Source organism: Rhinolophus ferrumequinum, chromosome 6 (genome assembly GCF_004115265.2).
Source record: "Rhinolophus ferrumequinum isolate MPI-CBG mRhiFer1 chromosome 6, mRhiFer1_v1.p, whole genome shotgun sequence".
In the NCBI taxonomy this organism is placed as follows: Eukaryota; Metazoa; Chordata; class Mammalia; order Chiroptera; family Rhinolophidae; genus Rhinolophus; species Rhinolophus ferrumequinum.
Window position 1 is genome coordinate 91,025,585 of NC_046289.1, and position 16,958 is coordinate 91,042,542.

Genomic DNA, 16,958 nt, shown 5'->3' on the forward strand with positions numbered 1-16,958 from the left:
AAGACAGACTATCTTGTCTAGACAGCTCAAAATGACAATTCAAGATGCAAAAGAACAGGAAGATACCTGGCCTTTTCTAAAAAGGCAGGACATGCTTGGGTGTGCTTACCACAGAAGGGTAAGGAGAACAATATGGGAGACTGTCATGCAGGGTGTCACGCGAGGTCTCTGGTCCTGCTTCCCACATAAGAATGCAGGATGTGGTGAGGCCAAAAACACCCCCGGAGACATAGATGGGGGAGTCATACCACTATATTCTCGCTGGTGGCTGGGTTGGAGACACAGGAAGCAGGAGCCACACTGTTCGCAACCCTCACTGCACCGCTTGCAGGCTCAGCCACCATCTTCTTGCTAGCCCCCATTTTCTGCTAGTGTTGCCATGGCAGTTATATTAGTGGCCAATGGCTCACTGGTTACAGCTGACGCCCAACTAGCCACAGCTGATGGACATCCAATCACAATTGATGGCCATTTACTACCTGAGCCAGCACCTTTCTATGTGAGGCCGAGAGCCTGGCAACTGCTCTCTGGTGCTGTGTCCCCACAGAGACCATCACAGGTACTGACATTTACAGCACAGTCCCCAGCCTACAGGTAATGCACGGCCCAGTGAAGATCCCTGGGCCCTAGACAACCAAATTATCAACTTTTCCTCCCTTGGGGAGGGGACACTAAGAAAGGGATGAACAGAGGGCAGAAAGTGTAGGAAAATAGATTTACACAAACACAAACACATACCGGCCACACACGAAGACATACACATACTAGGTATCTAACTAGGCGTGGGTATAGGACAAAACTTCAACCGGAGCATTAGGACACCATCACGGGTAAACAGGTAACTTCATAAGGTGTATAGGGCAAAACGTTTGCCCTGTGAAAGGCCAGTTCTATTGGCTGAATCAGGGCCAAGACTAGGGGGCGCAAGTGTGATGCCTAAGGCCTCCCTAAATTTTGTGCCTAAGCGTCACACTTGCCTCACCCTGGTCCTAGTCCTGGACTGCATTAGCATGTGGAGTGGGAAGCAATGGGATTCAGAATTGAATGAATGCAAAGGTAACACAGAAATCCAGATCTGACTAACAAAAGAGACACAGGGGGAAATTCAACAATTCAGTAGTCATCACTGGAGCAGCAGAACCCAGGTCTAAGAGAGGAAGTGAGCTCTACCAGGTCCCAATAATCCATGAAGTATGTCTATAGAATATTAAATTTTCATTTTATGTCTCTCCTCACAAAGTAGCCCAAAATTAGTGGCTTAAAACCATATTTACACTCTCATAGTTTCATTAGGCACCACTCAGCTGGGTCCTCAGGATCAGGGTCTCTCACAGGCTGCCATCAAGCTATCAGCTGTGGCTGTAGTCATCTCCACGCTCCACTGGGGAAGGATGTGCTTCCAAGCCCCCTCACGTGATTAGTGGCAAGATGCGTTACCTTGCTGACTATTGGTCAGAGGCTGTTCTCAGTTCCCTGCCACTTGGGCCTCTCGATTATACAGCTTATTTCATTAAAGTGAGCAAACCAAAAAGGCAAGAAAGTGCCGATAAAGATGGAAGTCAGAGGGCGGCCAGTTAGCTCAGTTGGTTAGAGCTCAGTGCTCTTAACAATAAGGTCACCGGTTCGATCCCCACATGGGCCACTGTGAGCTGTGCTCTCCACAACTAGATTGAAACAACTACTTGACTTGGAGTTGATGGGTCCTGGAAAAACACACTTAAATAAATAAAAGTTAAAAAAAATAAGATGGAAGTCATAGTCTTTTATAACCCAGTCTTAGAAGGGACATCCCACCACTTTGGTATATTCTATTCATTAGAAGCAAGTCATTAGGCACATCCCATATACAAGAAGAGGGGGATTACACAAAGATGTGAATACCAGGAGGCAGAGATCATTGGAAGCCTTTTTGGGAGGATTTCTACCACACCCATGAAAATCAGGGTTAAGAGAAGACATATATTTTCAAATTGTAACAGTATAGCCTATACTTACCTTGTAAAAAACTCAAACAGAAATTCCCTTGCTTGAAATTTGGTGAGCCTAATAGCTTTGCATCATTTGATTAAATGCTAAAGAATTAGAAATTAAATGACTAATACCCCGTGATAAATCATGGTCCCATCAGAGGTCTTTACATCATACTCAGATAGGTGGGCCTCAGCAGAGTTTATCTGTGTTTTTATCTCCCCAATATACCTTTTTCCACTGAATGGTTCTGATGAAATATAACAACAGGCCTGTCTGACCCCTAGCTAATCACATGACCATCCTACTTTTCACAGTGATTGGTCAAAGGGGTAGGTGCATGAGCCAAGCAGAGCCAGAGTCCATCCATGCGACTGAACAGAAGAAAACTGGGAGCAGAAGGTTCCTTACTTTTGAATTATGAACAATAAAAATGAAAGTTTCGAGTTGTCAGAAGCCACCTTTCTCACCACACGCAAGGGCCTGTTGGTAAAGCTTGGAGAGAAAGAGAAAGCTAATGGTCTCATTTAACCCGTTGTAGAGCATCATGCTGTACTCTTGCCAGTTCCACTCTGCATTTCCCAGTTACATGAGCCAGTAAATCTCACTGTGCTCATGCTTGTTGGGTTCCTGACATTTGCCTATAACCAAAAGAATGCTGATGAATACAGGCTTGTGTCAAGCTAACTCTTCTTACCAATTACGGAATATGTATATTCCATCTCTGTGCAGTTCTCACACCTGGAAACACAGCAGAGTTACTCAAAAAGCTTTTCTCAAAATACAGATTTCTAGGCCCTACCCAAACCTTCTGTTTCAAAATCTTTAAGGGTTGGAATCCTCATATCTGTATTTTTTTTTAATTCCATAAATGATTCTGAAGTCTAGACAGTACAGAAAATCTATCCACAAAAGGACAAATTCCAAATTATAAAATGGCTTTCTTCTATTTGAATTGCAGGTGTGGACTTTCACTCTAGAATCCTGCAAAGGAAACAGATAGGCTTCCCTACATGGACCACCATTAACCTATATTTATCCTAATAGAAAAATCAGTGAAATATTTTTTAAATACTTTTATGGCATTTATTGAATTTTATTACTTCTACTGAGGGAAATCATTAGTGAGAGGAGTATTATAATCACAAATACGGTAAATACATATACATTTAGTGCTCCTTCAGTTCTTTATCATAAAACTAGCAGAAGAACCAGAGTGGGCAGTAATGGCTTTCTAATGCAAATTTCTACATTAAATGGCACATAACAGACCCAGGTCATCTTCCTACATCTTTTTATATCTCCATCCTTTTATATCTGTACCTGAACAAATTGGTAATCTAATCTTATGTTCTCATATTTTAGCAAGAGCAAAGAAAAAGCATCTTTTTAAAAACAGTGACATCAAAGCTCGATTTCAAGTTCATGATATAGAAACCTCTGACTAGGTCTGTCCAAGGAAACCTTGGACGATCCTGTGCGCAGGCTGGGTGAGACTGGCAGGGCACTATTGAGCCATTGTCAATGTCACAATGATTGCTTTAAATCTGAATGTACTGATTTGAAAACTGGTGCTATGACAGCATGGTAAGCAAAGTTTAGGTCAATCTGTTTCCACAGGATAATTTATATTATGTCAAGGGAAGAAAACAAAAGCAAGAGATGTTCTGCAGTCTTTCTATACTGAACACGTATGGGAATTGTTGCATGTTTGCTGTTTTGTATTATCACTTCCTTAAAGAAGTCCTCTCTCAGGGCTCCTAATAAGAAGGAAAACTAGCGATCAAATGACTGGAGATCATCTTGGGTATAAAATCAAGAGACAGATCACCATCAGAGAGAGACCAAGCAGTAACCAGATAATTTCCAGAGTTTGACTGTGATCATGTTTCTTTCAGTCCACCTCTTCTAGGATTGAAGATTGATGAGGAGGGTACTTCCATTTCTGCTCATATTTTTGAAAACTTCAGTAGAGGGATCTCACAAGCAGGGGAGGGAGGAAGAGATAAGAAACCAGTAGAGATAATACCTGACTAGTAATGTTATCTTTTCCCCAGGTTTATTGAGGTATTATTGACTCAGTTGCTAAAAGTGTGAGGCAGAGTACCAGAGAGAAGGGAGCTGCTCAGAAAAAAAGATCCGAAAACAGCATAAAGACCCCTTGAGTCTTTTGCCAAATAGTAAGTGGTGTGCACACAGAGACAGAATCTACAAAGCTGCACAAAGAACTACTATTGGAAAAAAGAATAATTACCAGGCAGCTGTGAGCTGGAGTTCACCCAAGTCTGGGAGCCATTCTAGTTCTGACCTTACTGAAAATCCTGCAGCATTCAGAGGAGATCTCGGAAAGACTACACTTTAGGAGTAGGGCTAACCTGGTCCTAAAACATAGACAAGCTTATTCTACAATTTATACAGAAAGGTACAGGACCTAACATAGCCATACACAAATTTTTTTTTTTTTAAAGAATAAAGTAGGAGGAATCACTCTGCTCAATATTAAGGCTTACTGTGTTGAGTCCCCAAGACCACCCCAGGTTCAATGATTTGCCAGGAGGACTCACAGCCCTCAGTCATATTCATGGCTATGATTTATTACAGCATAAGAATATGAAGCAAAGTCAACAAAGGAAAAGGTACATATGGCAAAGTTTGGAGGAAACCAGACACATATTTCCAAGAGTCCTTTCCCACTTGAGTCACAGGAGTTGCTTAATTCCTCCAGCAAGGAATTGTGATAACATATGTTTTGAAATGTTGTCTATCAGAGAATCTCATTAAAGACTTAGTGCCCAAAGTTTTTTTGGAGACTGGTCACGTAGTCACATACTGCCTTGCATATATCAAAATTCCAGATTCTCAGATGGAAATCAGATATTCAGAATAAATCATCTTTATTTGTACAGTTTAGGCACAGTGAGCACAGTTAGCTGGTAAGAGTCCTCCTGAAATCCTAATTCCAAGATGCTAGCGAAGGGCCAGCCTTGGAAGCTGACCTTTCTAAGAATAGCAGTGACAGGTCTGCTATATTAAATTATTTTGCATGCCATATAGCTTCATCACTGTATAGCTACACTAATCAAGATAATCTGGCAGAGGGATAGACATATAAATCAATGAAACAGAATAAAGAGCCCAGAAATAGACCCACACAAATATACCCAAATAATTTTGGACGAAGCTACAAAAGCAATTCAGTGGAGGAAGGATGGCCTTTTTCAACAAATGGTGCCAGAACAATTGGACATATATATACAAAAGATGAACCTTATCGTAAACCTCACACCTAATACAAAAATTAACTTCAAATGGATCGTGGACTTAAATGTAAAATATAAAATTATAAAAATTTTAGAAAACAACATAGGAAAGAAAATATTTGGGATTAAGGTTAGGCAAAGTTCTTAGACTTGATACCAAAAGCATAATTCATAGTATAAAAAGCTGACAAACTGGGCCACATCAAAATTAAAAACATTTGCCCTGTGAAAGACCTTGTTAAGAGGATAAAGAGACAAGCTAAAGACTGGCAGAAAATATTTTCAAACCACTAATCCAACAAAGGCTTTTATCTAGAACTCTGAAAAGTAGTAAAAAAAAAAAAAATCCAATTAGAAAATGGTAAACAGACATGAATAGACAATTTACTGAAGAGGATATACAGATGGCAAATAAACACATGAAAAGCTGATAGATATCATTAGCCATTAGGGAAATACAAATGAAAACCACAATGAGATAGTGTTATACATACATCCATCTGAATGGCTAAAATAAAAAATAGTGGTAACACCAAATGCTGGTAAGAAAGTAGAAAAATTGAATCACTCAAGAGCCCCAAAGATTCCACCAAAAAACTATTAGAACTAATAAGTGAATTCAATAAAGTAACGGGATACAAAATTAATATTCAGATATCAATTACATTTTTATACACCAATAACGACCTATCAGAAAGAGAAATTAAGCAAACAATCTCATTGCATCAAAAAAAGATAAAATACCTACGAATAAATTTAACCATAGAGATAAAAGACCAGTACTTGGAAAATTATAAGACATTGAGAAAGAAATTGAAGAAGATACAAATAAATTGAAGCATATACTGTGCTCATGGATAGAAAGAATTAACAGCATTAAAATGTCCATACTACCCAAGTAATTTATAGATTCAATACAATCCCTATCAAAATACCAGAACCAAAACAAATAATCTTAAAATTTATCTGGAACCACAAAAGACCCGAATAGCCATGGCAATCTTAAGGAAGAAAAACAAAGTTGGAGGTATTATACTACCTGATATTACATTATACTACCACAGAAATCAAAACAGCATGGTTTTGGCATAAACACAGACACATAGATCAATGAAACAGAATAGAGAGCACAGAAATAAACCCACATCTATATGGTCATTTAATCTATGACAAAGGAGGCAAGAATATACAATAGGGTAAAGACAATCTAGTCAATAAATGGTTCTGGGAGAACTGGACAGTTCATGCAAAAAAATGAAACTAGACCACAGTCTTACTCCATATATAAGAATAAACTCAAAATAGATTGGAAACTTAAATGTAAAACCTGAAATCATAGAACTCCTAGAAGAAGACTTAGGCAGTATACTCTGACATTACTCTCAGTGATATTTTTTCTGATATATCTCCTCAGGCAAGGAAAACAAAAGAAAAAATAAACAAATGGGACTGCATCAAACTAAAAAAGTTTTTTCATAGCAAAGAAAACCATCAACAAAATGAAAAGACATCTGACTGAATGGGAGAAGATATTCACGGATGATACATCTGATAAGGGGTTAATATTCAAAATTTATAAAGAACTCATACAATTCCACACCAAAATCAAACAAACAATCCAATTAAAAAATGGGCAGAGAGACAAACAAGATGGCGCAGTAGGTAAATGCTGTGCTTACCTTCTCTCACAACCACATCAAAATTACAACTAATCTACAAAACAACCATTATTGAGAATCACCTAAACTCAAGCTGAACTGAAGCCTTTCAACTAAGGACATGGAGAAGAAACCACCTCCGGATGGGTAGAAACGGCAGAGAGGCGTAAGAGGCTAGTCCCACATCCACATGTGACCATTAAAGATCAAGAGGGATATTTTGACTGTGGAGGTCCTTCACACCTGCCAGAGGAGCAAGAGGTCCCAGCCCCACCCCAGCCCAGGGTTCCAGTGCCGGGGAGAAAAGTCCCCATAATTTCTGTTTGTGAAAACCAGCGGAGATTGTGACTGAGTGAGACTGAATGCGGCTATACTCCCGAGCACTTAAAGGGACTGTGTGTGGACTTACCTACCAACGGAATCACTCGCTCTGAGCTCCAGAGCTGGGGCAGCAGCTGGAAAGGTGGCAGGGACATATGGTGGGGAACTGAACTGTGTAGCTTGAGACGGGGGCTGGAGAGGTGGCTTTCTCCTGGATGTGAGAGCTGGCAGAGGCCATTGTTTCTTTGCTGAGTCCTCCCCCTTCCCTGCTTGTGGATGCAGATAGCCACCATTTCTGACTCTCTGCCATTCGTTTGCCCTGCCCTGGCAATTTGAGATCCAGCCCCGACCAACTTTCAGGCATAGCCAGGCCACTTTCAGTGGCTTTTTCATGCAGACCATCTGCCTTGGCTCAAGCTGCAGACTTTGCTAGGGTTGCTCAAAGGTTCACAGAACCCAGACAAGCAGTATCTGGCTTGAGCGTGTCCTGTACCCCTGCCTGAGCAGCCCTAAGCTGGCACTAGTGGCAGCTGGCCTTGGTTCACGGCTTGGCCTCTCAAGGCGCTTCCAAGCATAGCACAGGCAGCAGACATCTGCGGATTTCTTTCTGGCTCCCACTAGGTGGCCCCGGATGGGGCACAGGCTGTGGCTAAAGTAGACCTACAGAAGATCCCCTCCAAGGTGGTCCTGGAGCTGGCGCCCCCAGTGGCCAGCTTCAAAACGAGCTGGAGAATCACCTAGCTGTCTCCAAGTATGACACACCCAAGGGGCGGATTGGGCAGGTACCAGAGTCCTACTGAGGCAGCTCCTGCTCTTCCACTACAACAATTCTTCCACTGTAGTCAAAGCCAGTCCTCACAATTAGTGAGCCCAAGGGTCAATCCCTCTCACTGATGTGCAGTTTTCAATCAAGGTTCAACTACAAGAGGAGGGCACACACAACCCACACAACAAACACACCTGGTATGGCTCAGGTGACCAGAAAGACTGCACCACTGAACCCCATAGCACACCTACTACATAAGGCCACTCTACTAAGACCAGAATACAATAGCTGCCCTATCTAATACATAGAAACAAACACAGGGAGGCAGCCAAAAGGGGGAGACAAAGAAACATGTCCCAAAGAAAAGAACAGAACAAAGCTTCAGGAAAAGAACTAAGTGAAATGGAGATAAGCAATCTATCAGACACAGAGTTGCAAACATTATTTAGAAGGATGATCACTGATCTCAGGGAGAACTTCAACAGAGAGATAAGAAGCATAAAAATGGAGATGGAAAACATGAAAGAAAACCAGTCAGAAATAAAAGATACAATAACAGAAATGAAAAATACATTACAGGGAATAAACAGTAGATTATGTGACGTAGAGGATCCAAACAGCAATGCAGAAGATAAGGTAGCAGAAAACACCCAAATAGAACAGCAAAAACAAAAAAGAATCCAAAAATTGAGAAGAGTTTAAGGAGTCTCAGGGACAAGCATATCAACATTCACATTATAGGGGTACCAGAAGGAGAAGACAGAGAGCAAGGAATTGAAAACCTATTTAAAGAAATAATGACAGAAAACTTCCCTAACCTGATGAAGGAAATAAACATACAAGCCCAGAAAGCACAGAGTGTCCCAAACAAAATAAACCCAAAGAGGCAACGCCAAGACACATCATAATTAAAATGCCAAAGGTTAAAGACAAAGAGAGAATCTTAAAAGCAGCAAGAGAAAAGCAGTTAGTTACCTACAAGGGAGCCCCCATAAGACTGGCAGCTTATTTCTCAACAGAAACTTAGCAGGCAAGAAGGGAGTGGCAGGAAATATTCCAAGAGAGGAAAAGCAATGATATACAACCAAGATTACTCTACCCAGCAAAGCTCTCATTTAGAATTGAAGGACAGATAAAGAGCTTCTCAGACAAGAAAAAGCTGAAGGAGTTCATCACCACCAAACCAGTATCACAAGGACTCGTAGAAGAACTTCTTTAAGATGGGAAGGGGGTTAAGTATGCGTGAAAGGGGAATGGATTAAGAAGTACAAATTGGTTGTTACACAGTAGTCATGGGGATGTCGGGTATAGCATAAGCAATATAGTAAATAATATTGTAATAACTTGACATGGTGGAGATAAGTACTAACTCTATCAAAGTGATAGATGGGAATGAGGTTGGGGGAAGGGTGAAAAGGGTGAAGGTATTAAGAAGTACAAATTGGTAGTTAATACAGTATGGGGAATATAATCAACAATGTTGTAAAGATCATGTAAGGAGCCAGATGGGCACTGGATTTATCAGGGGGATCACGTCATAGACTGTGTCCAATGTGCTGCACAGCTGAAGCTGAAGTAGAATAATATTGAATGTCAACTATAACTAAATATATAGGTATATATAGTCACGGCATGTGGAGTACAACATAGGGAAGATAGTCAATGGTATTGTAGCAGCTATGTAAGATGTCAGAAGGGTAGTAGCCTGGGGGGGTGGGTTATCACTTTATGAGGGGCTTAAATGTCTAACTATAATGTTGCTTTGTACACCTGAAACTAATAAATAAATAAATAAATAAAATGGTCAAAGGACCTGAATAGACATTTGTCCAAAGAGCACATACACATGGCCAATTGACATATGAAAAGATGCTTAACGTCACTAATCATCAGAGAAATGCAAATTAAAACCATAGTGAGATATCACCTCACACCTGTCAAAATGGCCGTCATCAATAAATCAACAAACAAATGTTGGAGAAAAGGATGTGGAGAAAAGGGAACCCTTGTGCACTATTGGTATGATTGCAAATTGGTGCAGCCACTACAGAAAACAGTTTGGAGGGTCCTCAAAAAATTAAAAATATGATCCAGCAATTCCACTTCTGGGTGTTTATCTGAAAAAATCCAAAACACTAATTTGTTCACTGCAGCACTACTTATAATAACCAAGATATGGAAACAATCGAAAGCCCATCAATAGATGATTGTATAAAGAAGATGTGGTAGATATATACAACAGAATATTACTCAACCATAAAAAAATGAAATATTACCATTTATGATGACACGGATGGACCTAAAGGGTATTATACTAAGTGAATACCAGAGAGAGAGACAAATACCAGATGCTCTCAGTTTTGTGTGGAATCTAAAGAAAAAATAAACAACAACAAAAAAACAGAAATGTATACAAAGATGTAGAAAACAAATTGATGGTTACTAGATTTTTTGGGGGGACGGGTTGGAGAGCTGAGTGAAAAAGGTGAGGGAATTAAGAAATACAAATTGGTAGCTACAAAATAGTCATGGGGATGTAAAGTACAGTATAGGGAATATAGTAATAATAATATTGCAATAACTATGTATAATGCCAAGTGGATACTAGACTTATCAGGGTAATCACTTTGTAAATGTCTAACCACTATGCTGTACATCTGAAACTAATATAATATTGAATGTCAAATAAAAGTAAAATAAAAATTTAAAAATTAAATTAAATTTAAAAAACTGGATCACTCATACATCACTTGTGTGATTGTAAAATAGTATAGCCACTCTGGAAAAAGTACGACAGTTTCTTTAAAAACTATACATACAATTACCATATGACCCAACAGTTGCACTCTTAGGCATTTACCCGAGAGAAATAAAAATTATATACACAAAAAATATACACAAATGTTCATAACAGCTTTATTAATAATTACTAAATTGGGGAACAATTCAAGTGTCCTTCAACAGAGGTATGGTTAAACAAATTGTGGTATATCCAAAACATGGAATATTACTTAGCAATAATAAGGAATGAACTTTTATACACACAACAACTTGTATAAATCTCAAGAGAAATATGCTGAGTAAAAATCCCACTGTGGTTATAAAAATGTATCACATGAGATTCTTGTGATGGAACTACTGTGTACCTTGATTGTGTTGGTGGTCACAAAATCTACATGTGATAAAACTTCATGGAACTAAATGCCTCTACACACACACACACACACACACACACACCTATGAATGCATGTAAAGCTGGTGAAATCTGAATAAGGTCACTGAGTTGTATCAATGCAAATTTCCTGTTTGTAATATTGTACCATAGTCATGCAAGATGTTACCAATGGGACAAAATAGGTGAAAGGTACATGAGAGCTCTTTGTATTATTTCCTACAATTGCACATGAATGTGGAATTATCTCAAAATTGAACTTAAAAAAAAAAACTTCAAAAGCATCAAAATGATATGTAAGTAAATCAACTGCCTGCGAGGCAGTGCCATTAAGGACAACAAAATCTAGACTCATAATAATATAGCATCCATCATGTAAAGCATACATTAAAAATAACTAGACATGTAGAGAAGCAGGAAAATATAACCTATAACCAAGAAAAAAATCAGTCAATAGAAACTGACCTAGAAATGACTGAAATGATGAAATTAGCAGGCAAGAATTTTATAACAGCTATTATAAATATGGTCAAAGAGTTACAGGAAAATATTAATGTAATTAAGGAAAAATAGGACATGTCAAAAAAGAACACTGTTAAATTTAAAATAAACAAAAAGATTCTACAACTGTAAAATTCAATATCCAAAATAAAAAATTTACTGAATGGGTCTTCATAGCAGCTAGACTCTGCTGAAGAGAAGACAAGTAAACTTAGAGCCAGGAAATAGAAATGAACCTTAGTAAACACAGAGAGGAAAAACAGCTTTAGAAAAAATGAACAGAGCCTCAGTGGATTATACGACAGTATTAAGTGGCTACCATATGTATAATTGGGGAGCAGAGAGACACTGGCACAAAAAAATACATTTTTTAAAGAAAAAGGGTTTCCTTTTTCCAAATTTGATGAAAACGTAAACCCATACGTACAAGAAGCTCAACGAAGCAAAGCAGGATAAGAGGGGGAAGCACAAGGTAATCAAATTTTTAAAAACCAAAGAGAAAACCTTCAGCATATCCACAAAAAAAGATACATCATATTCAGAGTCAATAAGAATTACCATTGGCTTCTCAAGAGAAACAATACAAGTCAGAAAACAATAATATATCAATGCTGAAAAAAAAAGGACTATCAAAAATTCTATATCTAACAAAAATAATGATTAAAAATGAAGGCAATGATGAAGATATTTTCAGAAATACAAATGCAGAGATAATTCATCATCAGCATATGTTCCAGTTACATATTACTGGGTAACTCTGTGGCTTGAAACAAAAAACTTTTTATTATATTTCACAACTTTGTGAGTCAAGAAATTTATGTAGGACATGATTCCGTGATCCTTCCTTTCCTTGAGGCATCAATCAAGTTTACTAGGTAGTATTCACTCACATACCTGGCTCCATATACATGATTCCTCTCACATATCTAGCACATTGGCAGAGATGGCTAGAAGGCCAGGCTTAGTGTGGACCAAAGAGTCTACCTGTGGCCTCACCAACATGGGCCCTCAGGGTAGTTAGACTTCTTACCTAGTGGCTTCAAGAGCAAGAATTCTAGCAAATAAGATAGAATCTACATGGTCGTTTGTGACCTAGGCCCAGAGGTCACAAAGCATTACTTCTGTCATACCCTAGTAGTTGAAGCAATCACAATCTCATGCATTTCAAGGGGAAAGAACAGATGGGAAGAATGCCAAAGAATCTGTGGAAATGATTTTAAATTGCCAAAGTCTGCCCTCTGGCCCAAAACTTTCCACATTCCTCTCTTATGCAATACACAGAGGGTGACAAAAAAATGTATACACATTTAACGAAAGGAAAAAACTATTAAAATTGTAATACTCGATATATACCAATAACAAAAGATGAATACAAGTCATGTTTGACTTCTGCAATTACAAGAGGTGCTCCAAGTGTTTACCATCAGCATCCAGACACTTCTGATTACAGCGAACTTCTACTTGAGCAATGTTGACCAAAATGTCCACTTGTATACATTTTTTTTGGCACCCCAGTATATTCACCTCTTCCCCAGGCTCCCCCAAACTCTCATCCCATTATGGCATCAAGCTCAGGTTCAAAGTCCACGATCTTAACATCAAATCAAGTCCAGTTATGGATGAGGCTCCGTACAGTTTTTTGGGTTCAGATTTTGATCTGAAAATCTGCAAACTAAAAAGACAAATTATCTGTTCCACACATACCCAAAATACAATGGTGTGATGGTCATAGAATAACTGCAATAAATAAAAATTCATTTAATAAAGGAAGAAAATAGGAGGGGTCAATTCATTGAAATTATAAAATCCAGCTGGGTACATGCTACCAGTTCATGATTGGGGCCCAATCTTGGTTCCTGGGAATGATTTTCTATGATTCTTGCCCCTTTGCTCTGAGATCTTGGTTTTGCCCTCTAAGTCATTCTTCCTTTTCCATAGAACTATCCATTTCTGCAGCTGAGTAGTCTACTCAGCCTGCTTCCTGCCCATAGAAGTTTGAGGGTCCAAAAGTCTCTTTTCATTTGATACAGTCTCTGTGTTTTGCTTTGTTTTGTTTTGTTTTTAGAGTGCAAGCTGACATAATTACTGTAAAAACTTTGTGGATTTTTTGTGTATCAATTTATAATCTATTCCATTAGATAAAAGCCACATCCACAAATATCTTCCAGATAAGCCCATTTCTACCTCGGGTTCCCTGTGAGTCGGCTGTGAGAGAATGTCCTAAAGATTCTTAAAAGTTTTAGTGTTTAAGAGAGAGTCTGTACCATAAGCCCTTAAGAAACTTACAAGCTCTTTTATCTGTTTCTAAACTCTTAACAAAAAGCTTTACAATCTTGGCTTCATCTCTACCTTGAACCCATGCTTTTCTAACAGGACCTTGGATTTGACCTTTGTCCTATGGCTGTATCTTAATCTGAGTATCTTCTGCTGAGAGAAACTAAGGATGAGAAATAGCTTCATTGTTTACATCTTGTTCCTACATAGTTCCTCTAAATTCTATTTTACAATTGAATAATTCCTTCTTTAGTACAGCTTTGTCTATCCATACCTTATGATACACAGTTAAAAAACAAACAAAAATACCAGAGGGTAAGGGGTGGGTGATAGAAGAGAGTAAAGGAGGTCAAATACATGGTGAAGGAAGGAAAACTCACTCTGATTGGTGAGCACACAATGTGATATATAGATGATGTATTATAGAAACCTATGTAATTTTACTAACCATTGCCACCCCAATAAATTTAATTAAAAACAAAACAACAGTTGACACTTTCAATTTTCTGCCTTGAAATCTAAGCCAGATCTGTCAGTTTATTAAATACATGTTATACTTCTCCATGTTATCACATTTGCTAAGCCATCTGCCATAACAAGATCCTCCCCCCTCTATCTTCCAATAACATTTCCCTTCCTTTCCTGTAAGCCCTCATTGACACCTTCCTCCAAACCTCTCAGGATCCACAAACAGGTCTTTTTGAAACCCTTTCAACTTCTGCCTGACATCTTGCCCCAAAGCCAATGCCACATTTTAGGTTTTTGTTACAGTAGCTCCCCAAAGTTTCTTCCATTTATCTAATGCTGTGTAACTACTTCAAAAAAATAATTGTTTGAAACAATGATTTCATTATTCTATCTCACTTAATTAAGAGTATCGGGAATTTAGGCAGGTTTAGACTAGATGATCTTTCTCTTCCTTGTGGCATCAAGGGAAGTCACTCAGTGGTATTCATCTGGTGAATGGGAGTTTTAGTGGGTTCAAGACAGTTTCATTCATGTAGCTGGTACCATGGCAGGGGAGACAAGATCGCTGGGCTCAGCTGGCTGTGTTGAGCTGAATGTGGCCTCTCCTGCCTGACAGTCTTCTCATATGATGGTTCTAAGAGCAAGTGTTCAAATGAATAAGGCACAACTTCATGGTCTTTTATGACCTCACTTCAGAAGTCACAGCATCTCATTTCTGCTGTATTGTATAGGTCAAAGAAATCTCTAGCCTACCCAGATTTGAGAGGATGGGGCAGAGACCCAGTGTCTCAGTGGACAAAGTGTCAAAGAATGTACAGCCATTTTTAAAAACAACATAGCAGATCTGCACTACAAAAAACATTAAGGGAAGTTCTTCAGGCTGAAATGAAATGATACTACATGGAAACTAGGATCTACACAAAAAGAATGAAGAGCACTCAAAATGGTAAACACATAAGTAAGTAAAAAGGACATCTATTTTTAAGTTTCTTAATTTCCATGTACCATTTAAAATATATGACAACCACAACACAAAAGACAGGAGTTAAAAAAATGGATCTGACCTTATGCAATTGCAGAATCACTCATTTCATCAACCAGCATGGAAATTGCTAATACTGTCAACCAAAGAAGCAAGGGATATAGAAAAAGTGCCCCTTTCAAATAGCACAATAGTAGAAGTGTTGACAACACATCACAGTATCAGAGTGGGGAGGAGAATGAAATCGGAGTTTTTTTTGCATTTTTTGTTGTTGTTGTTGTTGTTGTTGTTGTTGTTTTTTTATTAGTTTTAGGTGCATAGGACAAAGTAATACTTAGACGTTTATCATTTATATCCCTCACACTGTGGACCCCCCTCCCTGAAATCGGAGTTTTTATTCCCCTGGGTCTCTCCTTGAGGGGTCACCAAGAGCTGGTTGTGTCTGTAAGATGGCCTCTTCAAACAGGCTCTCTGTCTCCAAGTTTAGATATCAACATCCCGCTCTCACTTTTTCAGGCACTCTCACTACCCCAGGGCATTTCATTAACCCTTGGGGTACACTCTGGACCTGTTTTGACATCTACTAACAAAGTTTATAGAGTCAAGCAAAAATTCAACTTTTGGAAAAGTGACAGTAAAAACAGTGTATTACTAATTGTGAGTCCTAAAGAATACTTATTAAAACTAATATATTGTTATCTGTGTACATTTAAGGAAAAACATTATTATTAAGAATTTGACATGAAAAATTTGAATGGACTGTAAACCCATTCTCGTTATTACAAGGAATTTCAACCTTAACACTTGTCAGGAAAAGAGCAATTAGATTTAAGAGTAGATTTGATTTTTTAAGAATCAACTCATCTAAATTCTGATTAATAACAATAAAAGATGTTCTCGGAATTGAAGAAAATCAATGTGTTCTCTTCTCATATTTGCCATCACCTGCTTCTGTATACAAAGACTGGCTTAAGCTTTTGAGGTTCAGTCACAGAAAGATATGTGGAATTTGCCTTGTTCGCTGACACGCTTGCTCTTACAGACCTGAGCCACCACGAGAGAAGACACCATGCTACAGAAGCCACAAACTGGTCACCAGAGCCAGCGGAGCCCAGCCTTCTTCTGTCAATGGTAACTCTCCAGAATCTGAGGAATACATTATTAATATGGCTTGATGAGGATTTTGTGTAGTCATCTCCAACATAAAACCTAGTGTTAACAAACCATGTGTAAAGTAAATATAATGTGAGTTAGGTGCCCCCGGTGCCTTCCACTTGTTGCGTCAGGGGAATGCTCTGTCCGAGTGGCACCCAGACATTGACTCCCCTGTCAGCAGGAGTAAATTCGGGAAGGCCTCGCCAGCCCCCCCTTGTTGAACAATAGCTGACCAGCCGGTGGAACGCATGAATAGGATCACATAGGTTGCCCTGTGGCCATAGTAACTTCATGTACATTGTGAAACTGCTGGAATCATGTCCCCCTGCTTTCTACCCTAGATAATTACCCTGAAACTTGTGATTCATTGTCCCCATGCTTGCTGATTGTAATCACTATAGCCTAGCATTCTTTCCTGACTGGTAATCTGTTG